Raw genomic sequence first — 15,631 nt, forward strand, 5'->3', positions numbered from 1 at the left:
GATGACAGTGGTCATGGAGCATTGTGATGAAAGGGGTTATGGAGCATTATGCTGAAAAGCGCCATGGAGCATTGTGATGACAAGGGTTATGGAACATTGTGATGACAGTGGTCATGGAGCATTGTGAAGACAAGAGTTCTGGAGCATTGTGATGAAAAGGGAATGGAGCATTGTGGTTACAGGGGCCATGGAGCATTGTGATGACAATGGCATGGACCACTGTGATGACAAGGGGTATGGAGCATTGTGATGAAAGAGGTACTGGAGCATTTTGATGAAAGGGGTCATGGATACTTGTTTATACAGGGATCATGGAACTTTGTGATGACAAGGGTCATGGTGCATTGTGATGACAGGGGTCATGGAGCATTGTGATGACAAGGGGATGCAGCATTGTGATGACAGGTGTCATGGAGCATCATGATGAAAAGAGCCATGGAGCATTGTGATGACAAGGGCCATGGAGCATTGTGATGACAAGGGTCATGGAACATTGTGATGACAGTGGTCATGGAGCATTTTAATGACACGGGCATGTAGCATTGTAATTCCAGGAGCCGTGGAGCATTGTGATAAGAAGGGCATGGAGCATTGTGATGATAAGTGGCATGGAGCATTGTGATGAAAGGGGTACTGGAGAATTGTGAGTAAACGGGCCATTGAGCATTGGGATGAAAAGGGCATGGAGCATTGTGATGAAAGGGGACATATGGCATTGTGACAACAAGGGCCATGGAGCATTGTGATGAAATACGTCATGGAGCATTGTGATAAAAGTTGTCATGGAGCATTGTGATGAAATGCACCAGGTAGCATTGTGATGACAAGGGCCATGGAGGATTGTGATGATAAGTGTCTTGGAGCATTATGATGACAGGGGTCATGGAGCATTGTGATGACAAAATCCATGGAGCATTGTGATGACAGGGGGCATTGGGCATTGTGATGAATGTTGTCATGGAGCACTGTGATTACAGGAGCCATGGAGAATTGTGATGACAATGGCCTTGGAGCATTGTGATGACAATGGTCATGGAGCATTTTGATGAATGGGGTTATGGATCATTGTGATGACAGGGGTCATGGAGCTTTGTGATGATATGGGCATGGAGAATTGTGATGACAGTGGTCCTGGAGCATTGTGATGAAAAGCGTCATGGAGCATTGTGATAACAAGGGCCCTGGAGCATTGTGATGACAGGGGGCATTGGGCATTGTGATGAAAGTTGTCATGGAGCACTGTGATTACAGGAGCCATGGCGAATTGTGATGACAAAGGCCATGGAGCATTGCGATGACAGGTGTCATGGAGCATTGTGATGATATGGGCATGGAGAATTGTGATGACAGTGGTCATGGAGCATTGTGATGAAAGGAGTCATGGAGCATTGTGATGACAACGGCCCTGGAGCATTGTGATGACACGGGCATGGATCTTTGTGATGAGAAGTGTTCTGGAGCGTAGTCATAACAGGGGCATGGAGCATTGTGATTACAGGGGCCATGGAGCATTTTGATTTAAAGGGCAATGAACATTGTGATGAAAGAGGTATTGGAGCATTGTGAGGAAAGGGGTCATGCATCATTGTGATTAAAGAGATCATGGAGCATTGTGATGACAGAAGTCATAGAGCATTTTGATGACAAAGGCCATGGAGCATTGTGATGAGAGGGTTTATCTGGCATTGTGATGACAGTGGTCATGGAGCTTTGTGATGAAAGGTGTCATGAAGCACTGTGATTACAGGGGCCATGGAGAATTTGATGACAAAGGCCATGGAGCATTGTGATGACTGGCATCATGGAGCATTCTGATGAAAGGAGCATGGAGCATTGAGATTAAATGGGTTATGGAGCGTTGTGATGAAATTGGTCATGGAGCATTGTGATGACACGGGTATGGAGAATTGTGATGAGAAGGGTTCTGGATCACTGTGATGACAAGTACATGGAGGGTTGTGATTACATGGGCCATGGAGCATTTGATGACAAGGTCATGGATCATTGTGATGACAAGGGGCATGGAGCATTGTGCTAAAAGGCGTCCTGAAGCATTGTGAGTAAAAGTGTCATGGATCACTGTGATTACAGCGATCATGGAACATTGTGTTGACAGGGTTCATGGGTCATTGTGATGACAGGGGTCATGGAGCATTGTGATGACAAGAGTTCTGTAGCATTGTGTTGACAAGAGCATGGAGCATTGTGATGACAAGTGTCTTGGAGCATTATGATGACAAGTGTCATGGAGCTTTGTGATGACAAAAGCCATAGAGCATTGTGATGACAGGGGTCATTGGGTATTTTGATGAAACTTGTCATGGAGCACTGTGATTACAAGCGCCATGGAGAATTGTTATGACAATCGCCTTGGAGCATTGTGATGACAGGGGTCATGGACAATTTTGATGAATGGGGTAATGGATCATTGCCATGACAAGGGTCATCGAGCATTGTGATTATATGGGCATGGAGAATTGTGATGACAGTTGTCATGGAGCAATATGATGAAAGGAGTCATGGAGCATTGTGATGACAAAGGCCCTGGAGCATTGTGATGACGCCGGCATGGATCATTGTGATGACAAGAGTTCTGGAGCATTGCCATGACAAGTGCTTGGAGCGTTGTGATTACAGGGGCCATGGAGCATTGTGTTGACACGGGCATGGAGAATTGTGATGAGAATGGTTCTGGAGCATTGTGATGACAAGTACATGTAGGGTTGTGATTACGTGGACCATGGAGCATTTGATGACAAGGTCATGGACCATTGTGATAACAAGGGGCATGGAGAATTGTGTTAAAAGGCATCCTGGAGCATTGTGATTAAAGGTGTCATGGATCACTGTGATTACAGTGATAAGGTAGCATTGTGATGATAGGGGTCATGGAGCATTGTCATGACAAGGGCCATGGAACATTGTGATTACAGGGGTCATGGGGCATTGTGATGACAAGGGTCATGGAGCATTGTGATGAAACGGGTCATGGAGCACTGTGATTACAGGGGCCATGGAGCATTTTGATGACAAAAGCCATGGAATATTGTGATGACAGGGGCCATGGAGAATTGTAATGACAAGGGCTATGGAGCTTTGTGATGACAGGGGGCATGGAGCATTGTGTTGTCACCGGCATGTAGCATTTTAGACATGGGTCATGGAGCATTGTGATGATAAGTGCGTGGAGCATTGCGATGACAGGTGTCATGGAGCATTGTGTTGATAAGGGCATGGAGCCTTGTGATGACAATGGTCATGGAGCATTTTGATGAAAGGTGTCATGGAGCATTGTGATGAAATGGTTCATGGGGCACTGTAATGAAAGTGATCATGGGACATTGTGAAGAAAGTGGTCATGGAGCATTGTGATGAATGTGGTCATGGAGCATTGTGATGACATTGCTCAAGGAGCATTTTGATTACTGTGGAGCATCCAGCACATTGTTCCATGACCCCTTTCATCAGAATGTTCCATGGCTCTTGTCTTAACAATACCTAATGGCCCCTTTCATCACAATGCTCCCTGACGTCTTTCATCACAATGCTCCATGATCATTGTCATCACAATGCTCCATGATCAGTGCAATCACAATGAGCCATGACCCGTTTCATCACAATGATTCATGACCCCTTTAATCAAAATGCTCCATGGCCCTTGTCATCACAATGCTCCATGATCATTGCCATCAAAATGCTACATGGCCTTTTCATCACAGTGCTCCATGGCCCCTGTAATCACAGAGCTCCATGACCCCTTCATCACAATGCTCCATAACGTTTTTCATCACAATGATCCATGACCACTTTAAACACAATGTTTCATAACCACTTTCATCACAATGCCCCGTGACCCCTGTAATCAAAATGTTCCTTGACCCCTTTCATCACAATGTTACAATACCACATTAATCACAATGCTCCATGCCACCTGTCACCACAATGCTCCATTGCCCCTGTAATCACAATGCTCCATGCCCTTGTCATCACAATCCTTCATGACCCTTGTCATCACAATGCTCCATGGCGTTTGTCATCACAATGATCCAGAGCCTTAGTGCCTGAGTAGGGAGTAGTATCATTGCCTCAGTTAGGGACAGTGTCAGAGCCTGAGTTGGGAGTAGTATCAGGGCCTTAGTTAGGGACAGTGTCAGGGCCTGAGGTAGCAACAGTCACAGGGCATTAGTTAGGGAGAGTGTCAGTGCCAGAATTAGGAGTAGTGTCAGGGCCTTAGTTAGAGACAGTGTCAGGGCCTGAGTTACGAGTAGTGTCAGAGGCTTTGTTAGGGACAGTGTCAGTGCCTGAGTTAAGAGTAGCGTCACAGCTTTAGTTAGGGCCAGTGTCAGGGCCTTAGTTAAGACCAGTGTCAGGGCCTATGATAGGAATCAGATCAGGGCCTGTGTTACGAGTAGTGTCAGGGCCTTAGTTAAGGACAGTGTCAGGGCCTGAGTCCTGACTTATTCCTTACTTTCCTCACTAAGGATTTTTGACACTATTGCTAATTCAGGTCCTGATAATATCCCTTACTAAGGCCCTGACCCTTTCCCTGGCTAAGGCCCTGAACTTCTCCTAAGTCAGGCCCTGATACTGTCCCTAACAATGGCCCTGACACTACACCTAACTTCGGCCCCGAAATGATACCTAACAAAGGCTCTGTTGCTAGTCCAAACTAAAGCCCTAAAATTGGTCTTAAATAAGGCCTTGACACTAATCCTAACTCAGGCCCTAACACTGTCCCTAGCTAAGGCCCTGACAGTACGCCTAACTCAGGCCCTCATACGATTCCTAACAACGGCTCTGATGCTAGACCAAACTAAGGCCCTGAAATTGATCCTAAATAAGGCCTTCACACGAATCGTAACTCAGGCCCTAGCACTGTCCCTTACTAGGTCTCCGACAGTACACCTAACTCAGACCCTGACACTGTCCCTAAGCAAGGCCCTGACACTACTCCTAACTCAGTCCCTTACACTGTACCTAACAAAGTCACTGATGCCAGGCCTAACTCAGGCCCTGAAACTGTCGGTAACTAAGGCCCTGCTGCCATCAGTATGTAAAGTCCTGACATTATCCTGAGCTAATATCCTGACCTATGTCTTTCCAAGGCCCTGAAACTGTCCCAAAGTAAGCCCTGACGTTGTCCGTAAGTGAAGACCTGAGGCTGTCCCTAACTCAGGCCCTGAAGCTTTCCTTAACTGAAGCCTTGAAGCTGTGACTAACTCAGGCCCTGATCATGTATTTCACGAAGACCTTAATGCTGATCCAGCAAAGACGCTGATGCTGCTCCAAAGTCATGCCCTGACAGTGTGCCCAGCAAAGGGCCTGACGCTAGGCCTCACTCAGGCCCTGTCGCTCTCCCGAAGTCAGGCCCTGACACTGTCACTAACTAAGGCCCTGACTCTACTCCTAACTCAGTCCCGTACATTGTACCTAACAAAGGCTCTGATGCTAGTCGTAACTCAGGGCCTGACACTGTCTCTAACTAAGGGCTGCTGCCATCAATATCTAAAGTCCTGACATTATCCGGAGCTAATATCCTGACCCATGTCTTACCAAGGTCCTGAAACTGTCCCAAAGTAAACCCTGTCGCTGTCCCTAAGTGAGGCCCTGCAGCTTTCCCTAACTAACTCAGGCCTTGATGCTGTGACTAACTCAGACCCTGATCATGACTTTAACTAAGACCATAAGGCTGATCCAACAGAGGCCCTGAGGCTGCTCCTAAGTCATGCCCTGACAGTGTCCCCAGCTAAGGGTCTGATGATAGGCCTCACTCAGACCCTATCGCTCTCCCTAAGTCAGGCTCTGATGCTGTCCCTACCTGAAGCCCTAACACTGGTTCTGAATAAGGCCCTGAGAGTCTCACTAACAAAGGTCTTCACACTATCCTTAGGTCATTTCCTGACACTATCCCTACATGTTAAACTGACACTGTCACTAGCTAAGGTCCTGCCTCTTATGCTAACTGAAGCCCTTAGGTTGTGCCTGCCTCAGGCACTGAATTTAGTCCCAAGACCGTGAAACTGTCCCGAACTAAGGCCTAGATGCTCGTCCTACATCTGGCCCTGACACTGTCCCTAACTAAGGCCCTAACACTATTGCTAACTGAGGACCTGACACTGGACCTATCAGGGGCCCGCTACTCCTAACTAACGCATTGACACTGTCCCTTACTTAGGCCCTGCTACCATCAATATCTAAAGTCCTGACATTATCCTGAGCTAAAATCCTAAATCATCTCTTACCAAGGTCCTGAAACTCTCCCTAAGGAAGCCCTGATGCTCTCCATAAGTGAGGCGTTGAGGCTGTCCCTAACAGAGGCCCTGATAATATCTTTAACATAGCCCCTGAGGCTGATCCTACCGTGGCTCTTATGTTGCTCCTAAGTCATGCCCTGACACTGTCCCTAGCTAAGGCCCTGACGCTAGGCCTCACTCAGGCCCTGTTGCTCTCCCTAAGTCAGGCTCTGACGCTGTCCCTACCCGAAGCCCTGACACTCACTGGTCCTTAATTAGGCCCTGATGCTCTAAGTAACTAAGGTCTTGACAGTATCCCTAGGTCATTTCCTGACACTATCCCTAGATCTTAACCTAAGCTTCTCTTTAGCTAATGTCGAGATTAGCTAAAGAGATTCTTTAGAACGAGATTCTTTCATCTTCTGAATATGGTTTTCTTAAAAACATAATTTTTACAGTGTTACTAACTTTAAACAAAATGTACTCAACTGCTGTTGAATAGTCCTTCATAGGAGCGTGCATGGTTCACTTCTGCATCTGCTTGTGGTGGTGTTCAAGTTGCTTTCAGCTGTAGATCCTCTTATGCTAGCTAAATCTGTGATTCTGTCCCTAAATGAGGCCCTGAATTTAGGTCCGAGGCCGTGAACCTGTCCCTAACTGAGGCCTGGAGGCTCGTCCTAACGCAGCTCCTGACACTGTCCCTAACTAAAGCCCTGACACTACACCTAACTCCGTAACTGACACTGTACCTAACAAAGGCTCTGATGCTAGTCCGAACTTAGGCCTGACATTGCCTCTAACTAAGGCCCTGCTGCCGTCAATATCTGAACACCTGACATTATCCTGAGCTAATATCCTGACCCATGTCTTACAAAGGTCCTGAAACTTTCCCAAAGTAAGCCCTGACGCTGTCCCTAAGTGAGACCTTGAGGCTGTCCCTAACAGAAGCCCTGATAATATCTTTAATGAAGATCATAATGCTGATCCTACAGAGGCCTTTCTGCTGCTCCTAAGTCATGCCCTGATACTGTCCCTTACTCAGGCTCCAAAGATAGGCCTCACTTAGGCCCTGTTGCTGTACCTTAGTTAGGCTCTGACGCTGTCCGTACATCAAGCCCTGGCACTGGTCCTGATTAAGGCCCTCACGCTGCTGCTAACTAAGGCCCTGATGCTCTCAATGACTAAGGTCTTCTCGTTATCCCTTGGTCATTTCCTTTCACTATCTCTGGCCTGGAACCTGACTCTGTCCCGAGATAATCTCCTGCATCTTATGCTGACTGAAACCCTAATGCTCTCCCTAACTAAGGCCCTGACTACTCCTAACTAAGGCCATGACACTGTCTCTAACAAAGGCCCAGAATCTGTCCCTAATATAGGCCCTGCTGCCAGCAATAACTAAAATCCTGACACTCTCCTGAGATAATATCCTGACCCATTTCTAACCAAGGTCTTGACACTCTCCCTAAGAAAGCCCTGTCGCTGTCTTTAAGTGAAGACCTGAGGCTGTCCGTAACTCAGGCCCTGAAGCTTTCCCTAACTGAGGCCTTGACGCTGTGACTAACTAGGGCTCTGGTCATTTTTAACTAAGAGCCTAAAGCTGATCCAACAAAGGCACTGATGCTGCTCCTAAGTCACTCCCTGACAGTGTCCCCAGCTGAGGGCCTGACATTAGGCCTCACTCAGACCCTGTCGCTCTCCCTAAGTCAGGCCCTGATACTGTCCCTACCTGAAGCCCTAACACTGGTTCTGAATAAGGCCCTGATATTCTCAGTAACAAAGGTCTTCACAATATCCTTAGGTCATTTCCTGACACGATTCCTAGCCTTCACCCTAACCCTGTCCCGAGCTAATATCCTACCTCTTATGCTAACTAAAGACCTTATGCTGTGCCTACCTCAGGCACTGAATTTAGTCCCAAGACCGCTAGATTGTCCCTCACTAGGCTCCATGCCCTTATCGTCACAATGTTCCGTGACCACTGTCATCACAATGCTCCACGCCCTTATCATCACAATGCCCCATGACCCCTGTCATCACAATGCTCCATGACCCATTCCATCACAATGCTCCATTACCCCTTTCATCAAAATGAGCCATGACCATTGTCATCACAATACTCATGACCCCTGGCATCCCAGTGCTCCATGACCACTCTCATCGCAATGCGTCATGACCCTTGTCATCGCAATGCTACATACCATTGTCATCACAATGCTCCATACCCCATGTCATCACATTGGCCCATGACCCTTGTCTCACAATGTTCCATGCTCTTGTGATCACAATGATCCATGCCCCCTGTCATCACAATGCTCCATGACACCGGTCATCACAATGCTCCATTACCATTGTCATCACAATGCTCCAGGTCCCCTGTCATTCACAAAGCCAAATGACACCTGTCATCACAATGCTTCATGGCCCTTGTCCTCACAATGCCCCATGACCCCTGTCATCAAATTGCTCCATGTCCCCGTTTATCACAATGCTCTAAATTACCCCTGTAATCACAGTGCTCCATAACCCTTTTCCTCACAATGCTCCATGCCCCTTTTCATCATAATGAGCCATGAAAACTTTCATCACAATGCTCCATTACCCCTGTCTCATGTCCCCTTTCATCACAATGCATCAGAATTACCCCTTTCATCACAGTGCTCCATGTCCCCTGTCATCACAATGCTCCATGACCCCTTTCATCACAATGCTCCATTAATCCTTTCATCGCACTGCTCTATGATGTTGTCATCACAATGCTCCATGTTCAATGTAATCACAGTGCTCCACGACCCCTGTCATCACAATGTTCCATGAGACATTTTATAACAAAGCTCCATTACACTTGTCATCACAATGCTCCATGGCACTTTGCATCACAATGCTCCATGACCACATTCAGCACAGTGGTCCATGACCCTTTTCATCACAATATTCCATGGCTCTTGCCATCACAATGCCCCATGGCGATTGTCATCACAATGCTCCATGACCCCTTGTCATCACAATGCCCCATGGCCCCTTTCATCACAATGCTCCCAGACGTAATTCATCACAATGCTCCATGACCATTTTCATCACAAGGCTCCATGCCCTTATCATCACAGTGCTCCATGAACCCTTTCATCACAATGTTCCATGGCCCTTCTCATCACAATGCCCCATGACCCCTTCCATTACAATGCTCCATGACCCCTTTCATCAAAATGCGCCATGAACATTTTCATAACAAAGCTCCAGGACCACGTTCATCACAAAGCTCCAGGACCCCTTTCCTTACAATGCTCCATGGCTCTTGTCATCACAAAGCTCCATGGCGCTTGTCATCACAAGGCTCCATGACCACTGTAATCACAATGATCCATGACCCCTTTGATAACAATTCTCCACTACCCCTTTCCTCACAATGATCCTTGGCGCTTGTCATCACAATGCTCCATGATCCCTATAATCACAATGATCCTTGACCCCTTTCATCACAATGTTCCATGGCCGCTTTCAACACAATGCTCCATAACCCCTGTCATCACAATGCCCCATGACCCATTTCCCCACAATGCTCCCAGAGCCATGTCATCACAATGCTACTTGTCTTTGTCATTACAATGCTCCATGTCCCCTGTAATCAGAGTCTTCCATGACCCCTTTCATCACAACTCTCCTTAACACTTTTCTCAGAATGCTCCATGCCATTGTCATCACAAAGTTTCATGCCCCCTGTCACCACAATGCTCCAAGCCCACTCTCAACACAATGCTCCATGAGACTTGTCTTACAAGGCTCCATGCCCTTTTCATCACAATGCTCCATGCCCCCTGTCATCACAATGCTCCATGCCCCCTTTCATTACAATGTTCCATGCCCCCTGTCATCACAAGGCTCCATGCCCTTATCATCACAATGCTCCATGACACCTGTCTTCGCAATGATCCACGCACTTATCATCACAATACTCCTTGACCCTTGTCTAAAATGCTACATGGCGGTGACATCACAATGTTCCATGCACCCTGTCATTACAAGGCTCCATGACACTTGTCATCACAATGTTCCATGGACCCTATCATTCAAAATGCCATATGACCACTTTCATCACAATGCTCCAAGGCCCTTGTCATCACAATGCCCCATGAACCCTGTCATCACAATGCTCCAGGCCCCCTGTCATCACAATGAGCCATGACACCTTTCATCAAAATGCTCCATAACCACTGTCATCACAATGATCCATGGCCCTTGTCATCACAATGCTCCCTGGTGAATGTCATCACAAAGATCCATGACCATTTTCAGCACAATGCTCCATGACCCCTTTCATCAAAATTCTCCATGACCATTGTCATCACAATGCTCCATGAGCCCTGTCATTACAATGCTCCCTGAGCCCTGTCATCACCATGATCCATGGCCCTTCTCATCACAGTGCTCCTTCGTACTTGTCGTAACAATGCTCCATGATCCCTGTCATCACAATGATCCATGATTCCTTTCATCACAATTCTCCTTTTCCCCTTTCATCACGATGATCCCTGGAGCTTGTCAAAACAATGCTCCTCGATTCCCTGTAATCAGAATGATCCATGACCCCTTTCATGACAATGCTCCATTACCCGACTAATCACAATGATCCATGGTGATTGTCATCACAATGCTCCATGACCCTTGTCATCACAATGCTCCAGGTCGTTGTAATCACAGTGTTCCATGACCCCTTTCACCACAAAGCTCCAAGATCCCTGTCATCACAATGCCCCGTGACTCCTATCATCACAATGCTCCATGGCACTTGTCCTCACAATGCTCCATGACCCCTGTCATCACAATGCTCCATAGCGCTTTTCATCACAATCCTCCATGACCACTTTCATCACAATGCTCCATGACCATTTTCATCACAATGCTCCATGACCACTTTCATCACAATGCCCCATGAACTCTGTCATCACAATGCTCCATGGCCCTTGTCATCACAATTCTCCATGACCCCTGTCATCACAATTCTCCATGGCCCTTGTCATCACAATGCTCCATGCACTTGTCATCACTATACTCCATGACCCTTGTCATCACAGTGCTCCATGGCGCTTGTCATCACAATGATCCAGAGCCTTAGTTTCTGAGTTGGGAGTAGTATCATTGCCTCAACTAGGGAAAATATCAGCGACTGAGTTGGGAGTAGTGTGAGGGCCCTTGTTAGGGACACTGTCAGTGCCTGAGTTAGGTGTAGTGTCAGGGTTTTAGTTACGTACACTGTCAGTGCCTGAGTTGGGAATAGTGTCAGGGCCTTAGTTATGGACTGTGTCATTGCCTGAGTTAGGAGTAGTGTCAGGGCCTTAGTTAGGAGTAGCATCACTGCCTTCGTTAGGTATTGTATCAGCGCCTCAGTTAGGAATAGATTCAGGGCTTTATTTTGGGACAGTGTCAGTGCCTGAGTTAGGAGTTTTGTCAGCCTTAGTTAGGGACCTTTTCAGGGCCTGAGTTAGGAGTAATGTCAGGGCCTTCCTTAAGTATTGTATCAGTGCCTGAGTTAGGAATAGTGTCAAGGCCTTAGTTAGGGACATTGCCAGGGCATGATTTAGGAGGAGTGTTAGGGTGTGAGTTATGAACAGAGTCAGGGCCTTAGTTAGTGACAGTGTCAGTTCCTGAGTTAGGAGTAGAGTCAGGGCCTAAGTTAGGGACAGTGCCAGTGCTGAGTTCGTAGTAGTATCAGGGCCTTAGTTAGAGACAGTGTCAGGGCCTGAGTTAGGAGTGGTGTCAGAGGCTTTGTTAGGGATAGTGTCAGTGCCTGAGTTAAGAGTAGCGTCACAGGTTTAGTTAGGGCCAGTGTCAGGGCCTTAGTTAAGACCAGTGTCAGGGCCTATGATAGGAATCAGATCAGGGCCTGTGTTACGAGTAGTGTCAGGGCCTTAGTTAAGGACAGTGTCAGGGCCTGAGTCCTGACTTATTCCTAACTTTCCTCACTAAGGATTTTTGACACTACTGCTAATTCAGGTCCTGATAATATCCCTTACTAAGGCCCTGACCCTTTCCCTGGCTAAGGCCCTGAATTTCTCCTAAGTCAGGCCCTGATACTGTCCCTAACAATGGCCCTGACACTACACCTAACTTAGGCCCCGAAATGGTACCTAACAAAGGCTCTGTTGCTAGTCCAAACTAAAGCCCTAAAATTGGTCTTAAATAAGGCCTTGACACTAATCCTAACTCAGGCCCTAACACTGTCCCTAGCTAAGGCCCTGACAGTACGCCTAACTCAGGCCCTCGTACGATTCCTAACAATGGCTCTGATGCTAGCCCAAACTAAGGCCCTGAAATTGGTCCTAAATAAGGCCTTGACACGAATCGTAACTCAGGCCCTAGCACTGTCCCTAACTAGGGCTCTGACAGTACACCTAACTCAGACCCTGACACTGTCCCTAAGCAAGGCCCTGACACTACTCCTAACTCAGTCCCTTACACTGTACCTAACAAAGTCACTGATGCCAGGCCTAACTCAGGCCCTGAAACTGTCGGTAACTAAGGCCCTGCTGCCATCAGTATGTAAAGTCCTGACATTATCCTGAGCTAATATCCTGACCTATGTCTTTCCAAGGTCCTGAAACTGTCCCAAAGTAAGCCCCGACGTTGTCCGTAAGTGAAGACCTGAGGCTGTCCCTAACTCAGGCCCTGCAGCTTTCCTTAACTGAAGCCTTGAAGCTGTGACTAACTCAGGCCCTGATTATGTATTTCACCAAGACCTTAATGCTGATCCAGCAAAGACGCTGATGCTGCTCCAAAGTCATGCCCTGACAGTGTGCCCAGCAAAGGGCCTGACGCTAGGCCTCACTCAGGCCCTGTCGCTCTCCCGAAGTGAGGCCCTGACACTGTCACTAACTAAGGCCCTGACTCTACTCCTAACTCAGTCCCGTACATTGTACCTAACAAAGGCTCTGATGCTAGTCGTAACTCAGGGCCTGACACTGTCTCTAACTAAGGGCTGCTGCCATCAATATCTAAAGTCCTGACATTATCCGGAGCTAATATCCTGACCCATGTCTTACCAAGGTCCTGAAACTGTCCCAAAGTAAGCCCTGTCGCTGTCCCTAAGTGAGGCCCTGCAGCTTTCCCTAACTAACTCAGGCCTTGATGCTGTGACTAACTCAGACACTGATCATGTCTTTAACTAAGACCCTAAGGCTGATCCAACAGAGGCCCTGAGGCTGCTCCTAAGTCATGCCCTGACAGTGTCCCCAGCTAAGGGTCTGATGCTAGGCCTCACTCAGACCCTATCGCTCTCCCTAAGTCAGGCTCTGATGCTGTCCCTACCTGAAGCCCTAACACTGGTTCTGAATAAGGCCCTGAGAGTCTCAGTAACAAAGGTCTTCACACTATCCTTAGGTCATTTCCTGACACTATCCCTACATGCTAAACTGACACTGTCACTAGCTAAGGTCCTGCCTCTTATGCTAACTGAAGCCCTTAGCTTGTGCCTGCCTCAGGCACTGAATTTAGTCCCAAGACCATGAAACTGTCCCGAACTAAGGCCTAGATGCTCGTCCTACATCTGGCCCTGACACTGTCCCTAACTAAGGCCCTAACACTATTGCTAACTGAGGACCTGACACTGGACCTTTCAGGGGCCCGCTACTCCTAACTAACGCCTTGACACTGTCCCTTACTTAGGCCCTGCTACCATCAATATCTAAAGTCCTGACATTATCCTGAGCTAATATCCTAACTCATCTCTTACCAAGGTCCTGAAACTCTCCCTAAGGAAGCCCTGATGCTCTCCCTAAGTGAGGCCTTGAGGCTGTCCCTAACAGAGGCCCTGATAATATCTTTAACATAGCCCCTGAGGCTGATCCTACCGTGGCTCTTATGTTGCTCCTAAGTCATGCCCTGACACTGTCCCTAGCTAAGGCCCTGACGCTAGGCCTCACTCAGGCCCTGTTGCTCTCCCTAAGTCAGGCTCTGACGCTGTCCCTACCCGAAGCCCTGACCCTCACTGGTCCTTAATTAGGCCCTGATGCTCTAAGTAACCAACGTCTTGACACTATCCCTAGGTCATTTCCTGACACTATCCCTAGATTTTAACCTAAGCTTCTCTTTAGCTAATGTCGAGATTAGCTAAAGAAATTCTTTAGAACGAGATTCTTTCATCTTCTGAATATGGTTTTCTTAAAATCATAATTTTTATAGTGTTACTAACTTTAAACAAAATGTACTCAACTGCTGTGGAATATTCCTTCATAGGAGCGTGCATGGTTCACTTCTGCATCTGCTTGTGGTGGTGTTCAAGTTGCTTTCAGCTGTAGATCCTCTTATGCTAGCTAAATCTGTGATTCTGTCCCTAAATGAGGCCCTGAATTTAGGTCCGAGGCTGTGAACCTGTCCCTAACTGAGGCCTGGAGGCTCGTCCTAACGCAGGTCCTGACACTGTCCCTAACTAAGGCCCTGACACTACACCTAACTCCGTCACTGACACTGTACCTAACAAAGGCTCTGATGCTAGTCCAAACTTAGGCCTGACACTGCCTCTAACTAAGGCCCTGCTGCCGTCAATATCTGAACACCTGACATTATCCTGAGCTAATATCCTGACCCATGTCTTACCAAGGTCCTGAAACTTTCCCAAAGTAAGCCCTGACGCTGTCCCTAAGTGAGACCTTGAGGCTGTCCCTAAGAGAGGCCCTGATAATATCTTTAACGAAGACCCTAATGCTGATCCTACAGAGGCCTTTATGCTGCTCCTAAGTCATGCCCTGATACTGTCCCTTACTCAGGCCCCAAAGATAGGCCTCACTTAGGCCCTGTTGCTGTACCTTAGTTAGGCTCTGACGCTGTCCGTACATCAAGCCCTGGCACTGGTCCTGATTAAGGCCCTCACGCTGCTGCTAACTAAGGCCCTGATGCTCTCAATGACTAAGGTCTTCTCGTTATCCCTTGGTCATTTCCTTTCACTATCTCTGGCCTGGAACCTGACTCTGTCCCGAGATAATCTCCTGCATCTTATGCTGACTGAAACCCTAATGCTCTCCCTAACTAAGGCCCTGACTACTCCTAACTAAGGCCATAACACTGTCTCTAACAAAGGCCCAGAATCTGTCCCTAATATAGGCCCTGCTGCCAGCAATAACTAAAATCCTGACACTCTCCTGAGATAATATCCTGACCCATTTCTAACCAAGGTCTTGACACTCTCCCTAAGAAAGCCCTGTCACTGTCTTTAAGTGAAGACCTGAGGCTGTCCGTAACTCAGGCCCTGAAGCTTTCCCTAACTGAGGCCTTGACGTTGTGACTAACGAGGGCTCTGGTCATCTTTAACTAAGAGCCTAAAGCTGATCCAACAAAGGCACTGATGCTGCTCCTAAGTCACTCCCTGACAGTGTCCCCAGCTGAGGGCCTGACATTAGGCCTCACTCAGA

The 15,631-nt window shown here is 47.6% G+C and overlaps 1 long non-coding RNA gene across 1 annotated transcript in view; it reads left to right on the top strand.

The window, feature by feature from the left end:
• Positions 1–2,662, top strand: part of LOC309667435 — a 71,387-nt gene extending 68,725 nt beyond the window's left edge. The window contains exon 3 of the long non-coding RNA XR_014267774.1: positions 2,638–2,662. This is a non-coding gene — a long non-coding RNA (uncharacterized lncRNA). The remainder of the gene's footprint in view (positions 1–2,637) is intronic.
• Positions 2,663–15,631: the final 12,969 nt, after the last annotated feature.

Source organism: Balaenoptera physalus, assembly GCF_965194825.1.
Source record: "Balaenoptera physalus genome assembly, chromosome: 9".
NCBI lineage: Eukaryota > Metazoa > Chordata > Mammalia > Artiodactyla > Balaenopteridae > Balaenoptera > Balaenoptera physalus.